This window comes from Rhinichthys klamathensis, unplaced genomic scaffold (genome assembly GCF_029890125.1).
Source record: "Rhinichthys klamathensis goyatoka isolate OS25496 unplaced genomic scaffold, OSU_Roscu_1.1 h1tg000148l_1, whole genome shotgun sequence".
Lineage (NCBI taxonomy): Eukaryota > Metazoa > Chordata > Actinopteri > Cypriniformes > Leuciscidae > Rhinichthys > Rhinichthys klamathensis.
This window is the reverse complement of record NW_026606683.1, coordinates 1311664-1319126: the sequence shown is the minus strand read 5'-3', so window position 1 is coordinate 1319126 and position 7463 is coordinate 1311664.

The following is a 7463-nucleotide window of genomic DNA, read 5'->3' as shown; positions in this document are numbered from 1 at the left end:
CTTGGTGCCAATTGGGCATCATTTAAATGCCACGGCCTACCTGAGCATTGTTTCCGACCATGTCCATCCCTTTATGGCCACCATGTACCCATCCTCTGATGGCTACTTCCAGCAGGATAATGCACCATGTCACAAAGCTCGAATCATTTCAAATTGGTTTCTTGAACATGACAATGAGTTCACTGTACTAAAATGGCCCCCACAGTCACCAGATCTCAATACAATAGAGCATCTTTGGGATGTGGTGGAACGGGAGCTTCGTGCCCTGGATGTGCATCCCACAAATCTCCATCAACTGCAAGATGCTATCCTATCAATATGGGCCAACATTTCTAAAGAATGCTTTCACCATCTTGTTGAATCAATGCCACGTAGAATTAAGGCAGTTCTGAAGGCGAAAGGGGGTCAAACACAGTATTAGTATGGTGTTCCTAATAATCCTTTAGGTGAGTGTACATACATTTATGCATTTGGCAGACACTTTTATCGACAGCAACTTAAATTGCAGGGGCCTACATTACTTTAGACATCCTTTCTATATACATAACTGAATCTTGTTAATATACAACAATGGTCTGAGAATAGCTTTTGCATCATTTGTTGCAGAGGATACTTGCTTTGATATTTTGTTATCTAACGCTTTGATATTCAGACATTTTAAATGTGACTAAAGTGTTCAAATACTTCAGGCCACTGAACGCAATTTACAATGTGGAATATATATATGCAGTATATATATATTTAATTTCATAGCCCTGGCAGCATCAGTAATGAAGCATCAAAGTGTCTTTTGATTATGGTGAAGATCAGAAAGGAAATCTAGGTCATTTATAATAACGGCAAACCCATAGTTTTGCTTTTGGGTCTTTTTTTGGGTCTAAATGGAGCATTAGTAGATGTTCTATGGTAAGTTAAGCAGACGCCTGCTTCTTTAGATTAAGTGTGACAGAACCTGAGCGAAAGGTAGAAGTTGATTTGATCTGAGGCTTTATGAGACTCTTGGGGTCTGAATCTACTCTGCCAATTCCAGTAACAGACCTCCCATATGACCACTATCACAGATGTGCCAGGGTCCACAGGGTATCATGGGTAATTGTAAGTGAAATAGACCAAGCTGGCTTCATGATGGAGTAGCCCTTGACTCCACCGCGTGTGAGATAGAGTTTAGAGATGGAGCACTGAAAGGAACAATTCTGGATTTAGTTATCAAACCTGATGGGTATGTGGGACAGCAGTCCAAAAAAAAAAAAAGAGTAGTTTGCAGCCTGTCTTGAATTTATATTGTACAAGACAATTAACTACTTTGAAAAATGGGTGACTCAAGATTTTCAAATAATAGGCTATATCATTGTCACACATAATGCTACATGGATTGTATATATATTCAGCTTTAAAGGAATAGTTCACTTAAAGGGGCTATATGTAAGAATTTTCATGTATTGTTAGCTTTTTTTATTGCCATTGTGTGAACAGCTTGTAACGAAACTTAAAAAAACGAGACACTCCGCGACTTCCTATTGGCCGTCTCTGAAAGCCTAGACTTGATTTTGATTTTAAGGACTGCGGACGCTTTTGACGAGAAAATCAAAAGAATGATGCCTATCAGATGGCTTCTTTCTGCTGCTTTCTCACTGCTGTCATTTTTTTTTTTTTTTTTGAGAGGAAAGCATGCAGCACATATTTACATAGCCTATAGTGATCGACCGATATATCGGCCGGCCGATATATCGGGCCGATATTTGCGTTTTTTACGTGTATCGGAATCGGCCGATACGCGGCTGCTGCGTTCGCCGATAGTTTTTTCCCGGCATTATTTATAGACAGGCGTCCACAGGCAGCTCTGTGCTGCTGGAGACGCTGCAGTTCACGTGCAGACCCTGCACTGCCCCTCCCCCAGTAGCAGAGTGCAACCTGCGCTTCAAGATAACGGTAACTTTTAAACTTTCAAAGCATCTTTTAACTGTTTGACTGCTGAAATATTGTCAAACACTTTGAAAATGGAAACACGTTGCTCTATAACTGTTATGTGGTTGCAACTATATAGCTAAGCAAGTTTGTGGGTCCAAATGGAAAACGCGAATGACTCGTCTATAAAACTGCTTGCTTGCCATTGTATTTAGGGAGCTGCAAATAGCTGTAGGCTATCCGTTCAGTATGCATTAGGGCTGTCAATGAATATTCTAAATACGAATATATATTTGACTAGTTTAAAAAAAACTGAATTTTGAAGGTGAAAATTAATATTCGAATGTGGAAAAACACGCCCGCGGTAGCAGACTAACGTTACCACAGCACAGCTCGCTCGGAGCGCTCAGTGTCGGTTCTATGTACTGTGAAACTTCAATTAATGTATTTGTTTCAATCACTGAATGAAGCCTGCTATATACCTTAAATTGCTTGCACAAAACTCTTGATCAGCACTCAACATTTGTTTGTTGTTCTTCATTTAAACCGGTATGCGCGGAGAGCGTGAGGGTGAGTGCGAGAGAGAGAGAGAGAGAGAGAGAGAGAGAGAGAGAGAGAGAGAGAGAGAGAGAGAGAGAGTGCGCCTGCGAGTCCGGGCGAGCCAGAGTGAGCTCTGCGGTCTTGGCCATTTGATTTACTCGGTTTTTTTTTGTAGTAATACGTTGTCAAATATGTTTCAACTCAAATAAGCTACTTAATACTAGTAGTTATGTCTCTTTGTATTAATTTGTCCTGTTATTGACGTAATGCGCGTCATTGACCAAATGCACGACGATATGTTCAAATATGTTTTTTTGAAGGGAATATACAAACGCCATTTGAGCAATTTTGACAGCCCTAGTATGCGTACGGTAGCTGTTACGAACACTGGTCATAGGATTAAGTAATACCAACGTTCTTCTGTGCTTTTTGTGGGAGATTTATTCAGCGACCACCTGGCTGAGGTTTGGACGCGTGTGGTGTGTGTCTCCCTCGCCATCGCAGTGATATTAGAGACTAGACATGCTCATTTTATTTTATGTAGAAAAATTTAAACCATGGCAGTAAATAGTTTGTTACTTTTAAAATGAAGTACAGTGTGCACTGTGCACTTTATTATGCTGGTTGCTACTGTGTGCAATAATGTAATTATTTTATTTATGCTTAAATATTTATTTTCAGCAGTGAACTTTTTTTTTGTTCTACCTCATGTTATTAATATTTGTTAAATATAGTTTATCTACTTGTTCTTGTTCTACCTCATGTTTTTACTATTTGTTAAATATTGTTTTTTTACGTTAAATAAATGTTACTTTTATTAAATTGAGACCTGTAACATTTGTTAACATCATGTCATTTTTGACAATGACATGATGTAAATTGAGGGAGCAAAATGTATCGGCTCCAAATATCGGCTCAAGAAAATCGGCAGCCCGTATCGGTCATCGGCTAAGGCTGATGGGAAAAAAATCGGTATCGGTATCGGCACTAAAAAATCCATATCGGTCGATCCCTAATAGCCTATTTATCTAAACGTCACTCTCAGCAGTGTGGACGGCGTCTGGATGTTCCTTAACATTTTATCGCTGCAAAGGTATTTCCAACTTATTTTTACTTATAAGCAAAAACGAAAAAGAACTTTGCTGTGAGTATATTGGAGCATTGAGCACTAAGTTGCTGGCTGCAGTTCACTTAATGGCCACCGTTGTCGCTAATAACAAGAGTTTCTGAATACACGTAGATTAGAGAGCTGCAGTGGAATGAAATCAAAGCACACATCTAAAGGAATGTGAAGTAGTCATGTATGTATTTGTTTTTTAAAAGTTCAACAATGGGGTCAGTAATTTTTTTAATGCAAGAAATGAATACTTTCATTCAGCGAGAATATATTAAATGGATCGAAAGTGACAATGCAGACATACTGTTGCAAAAGATTTCCATTTAAAATAAATACTTTTTTTTAAACTTCAAGAAGAATCTTTAAAATCATTACAGTTTTCACAAACATATTAAGCAGTACAACTGTTTTCAACATTGATAATAACAATAATAATAAATGTTTTTTAAGCAGCAAATCAGCATATTAGAATGATTTCTGAAGGATCATGTGACAGAAGACTGGAGTAATGATGCTGAAAATCCAGCTTTGCATCACAGGAATAAATTCCATTTTAAAATGCATTACATTTAAAACAGTTATTTTAAAAGTTGTAATAATATTTTACCATATTTCTGTTTCAACTGTATTTTTGATCAAATAAATGCAAGCCTTGGTGAACATAAGAGACTTCGGCTCAATCCCAATTCACCCCTTGAACAGAGTTACAAGGGCCAAGGGGTTGAAATATTCCCCTACGAAATGGAACAACCCTTCATGAACCCGATACGTCATCAGTCGTCGGCGATGGCTCTGCCGTTACGGAGTTTTTACAGGATTTCTCCATGACAACGACTGACAATAAGCGCAGCTGCTCTTAACTTTGAGGAAACATGATGCTTATAACGTTCCTTCCTCGAAATGTATGTCTTTTCTGTTTCGGAAAGGTAATTTATTATACAATGTCTTAATTTAAATGATTATATCATTATTATAAGAGTAAATAAAGTGCACGGTGGTGTCATCTGGCGCTAAATTTAAATGTTTAACCGTTTGTGAAGCCATCTCGCCGGTGATTCGCGATGTATTCTGCGAACTTTCTCGTAGCCCTCGGTTGGAGTGTGCCTCTGAAAAATCTCAGTTTCGAGGGCTATGTAGCCCTACCCCTCGATCTAAACAAGAATCGGGACACCCTACCCCTTGACGTGAACGCGCAAAACGGAGGGGTAGGGCCAAGGGGTGAATTGGGATTGAGCCTTCTTCCGAAAAGACGATGGCAAAAATTAGTCTTAAATTACTTTTCTATATATTGAAAAAGTAAGGTGAATGCATAACAGGACATTCTACATTCAGTCATACATTCTTTGGAAATGTTTTCTGTTAAATTTAAATTGAGTTTGACCCTTAATCCATCATACAGCATCTTCAAAAAGCAGAAAATTTGATTTTCTTTAGACAGTTTTTTTTCTATGTGCAAAGTACAGGTGGTTGAACAGCAGTTTGGTGTGACATGCAGACAGGATGTGATTCCTCCAGGGAATCTTCCCTTCGTTCGTGTCCGACACCTTAACACACCACAGCTAAACAGAACACCAATCCAAAATGTTTGTGTGTGCGTTTCACAGCACGTCAATGGTATAGTTCATTTATCTCCATTTCTTCCTTGAATAAAGCTTGTTTAAGGACAACATCTCAGGTCTGTAACTATTTTAAACATGTCAACCTTGTAAGAAAATATTTTATTTGATCAAATCTCAGAGTTTTGCTGATGTTCATGACAAATTCCTACCTGCATGCCTGTACCAGTGTCCTTGTTTTTGTTAGGTAAAAATCCTTTTCAGGCAATTAAAAAGAAAAAAAAAAAGAAAAAGAAAAAAAAGGACAGTTCGGAGGAAATGTGTTTTGTGCAGATAACTGCTTTAGTGCTTTTTTTCATATCCCTTGCCATTTTGAACAAATTGCTGCGTGACTCTGTTTGGGGAAGGTGGTTTTGTCCGTACACCGGCCCATAACTACATTACCTATTGTGTTCAGGACCGAAGTCGATCTCTGAGTGGTCCTTGACTCTGAAGTCTAGGTGACACCTTTGCCACGCGGAATGACAGGTTTGATAAATGCATCCATTAGGAGTGGGAAACAAAAGGGGAATTTTAGCCCATGCAGTGATGAAAGTGAGGAAATTGATTCACTATAATTATTAAAGTCAGAAGGGTAATGATGTGCATGTGTTTTTGTGTATTCCCCACTGAAAAGACCAGCATAGACCCGTATGAATTTCTATACTTGTCCAAGCTGGTTATTTCGGATAGTTCTGGTAAAAAAATAAAGCAAAAACAGTAATGTTGTGAAATATGATTACAATATAAAACATTTCACATGATTACAATTTAAAACATCAATGTTGAAAACAGCTGTGCTGCTTAAAGTGCCCCTATAATGCTATTTTAAAGTCCAGATTTTGTTTTTGAGGTCTGCAACAACAGGTTTACATGCATCAAAGTAGGGCTGGGCGATATGGCCCAAAAAAATTATCACGATATTTTTTTTTATATCAGTCGATATCGATAATTATCACGATAAATGTCAAATCTTTATTTCTTTCAAGTTTAAAGGCAGATTGTTGCTCCTAAGTGAAAGTTGTATAAACCAGAGCGTTAATTGTGGTTTTAACTCTTTATTGTCAGAACATATCATGACACACACTTGCCAAACAGGTGAACATTTCACAAATCTGAGGAAGAACATTCAAACATTTGTCATTTTTCCTTAACAAAATTAATATCTGAATAGAAAAATATTTCTTCAGCACAGTTTGCAGTGCAGCCTGCAATATTCAAATAACATGTTTTGTCTCGAAATGCATATTTGACAGTGAGTTGACAGTAAATCTGCATCCTAACTCAAGCTAATACTACTCTGTTAAATTTATGTTCATTAACAAAAACAGTAACATCTGTTTTAAAAAAAAATAAAAAAATTTAACGACCACATTTTTATTTGGTAAAATGTAATATTCTGACTGTTTGAGTTTTATTAAAATTAACCATTGGTCATCCAGTATCATGCATTTAGATCATGATAACCACAGATAAAACGTACTCGGTTACTAACGTAACCTCGGTTCTCTCTAGAGAGGGAACGAGTACTGCGTAATAGCTTACGCTAGGGGAAAAACTCTTTTCCACGAGATATTGAAGCCAAAAATTATCCTTAATTTTTTATTAATGTAAAACGCTTTGCAGCAGCAAGCAGACATAGGCGAAACAGCTCGCGCGGCTATTGGTTGCTCTGCAGCAAATGCAGCAGCCTATCGAGAGAGACTCTGCGTGACGTAATGACCAATGGGGGCAATTCGCGCCCATATCGTCACGTCCCGCCAGAAGGGGCGTGGTCTCACCCGTCACGTCCCGCCAGAAGGGGCGTGGTCTCACCCTATAAATATGCTCGTTAGGCTGGTACAAGCTGGTTTTTATCGCTGAAGCGAACCAGAGCGTATTCCAAGCACGGCAAGATACGCAGTACTCGTTCCCTCTCTAGAGAGAACCGAGGTTACGTTAGTAACCGAGTACGTTCTCTTACGAGAGTATCTCTCGTACTGCGTAATAGCTTACGCTAGGGGAACAAAATGCAACACGCCGTGCGTACAGGGATCCAACACCAAAGTCCCGGGGGCCGAAGCCCAGGGCTCATGTAGTGCATAATCACCATAAACTCACATAGAGTGGAGGAAGAGAGGCTGGAAGCGTCATTCCCTATAAAAAAGCACCCAGCGGGGCTATCATATGACAATAAAACGCGCAGCCAGGGTGAAAGCTTGTGTCAACACTCATGTGTGTCAACACTCATACGTGTGTCAACACTCATGGGGCTGCAGTAAACTCAGCATCTGGGCCGCACAGCGGGGCAGATAGCACTGAATTTT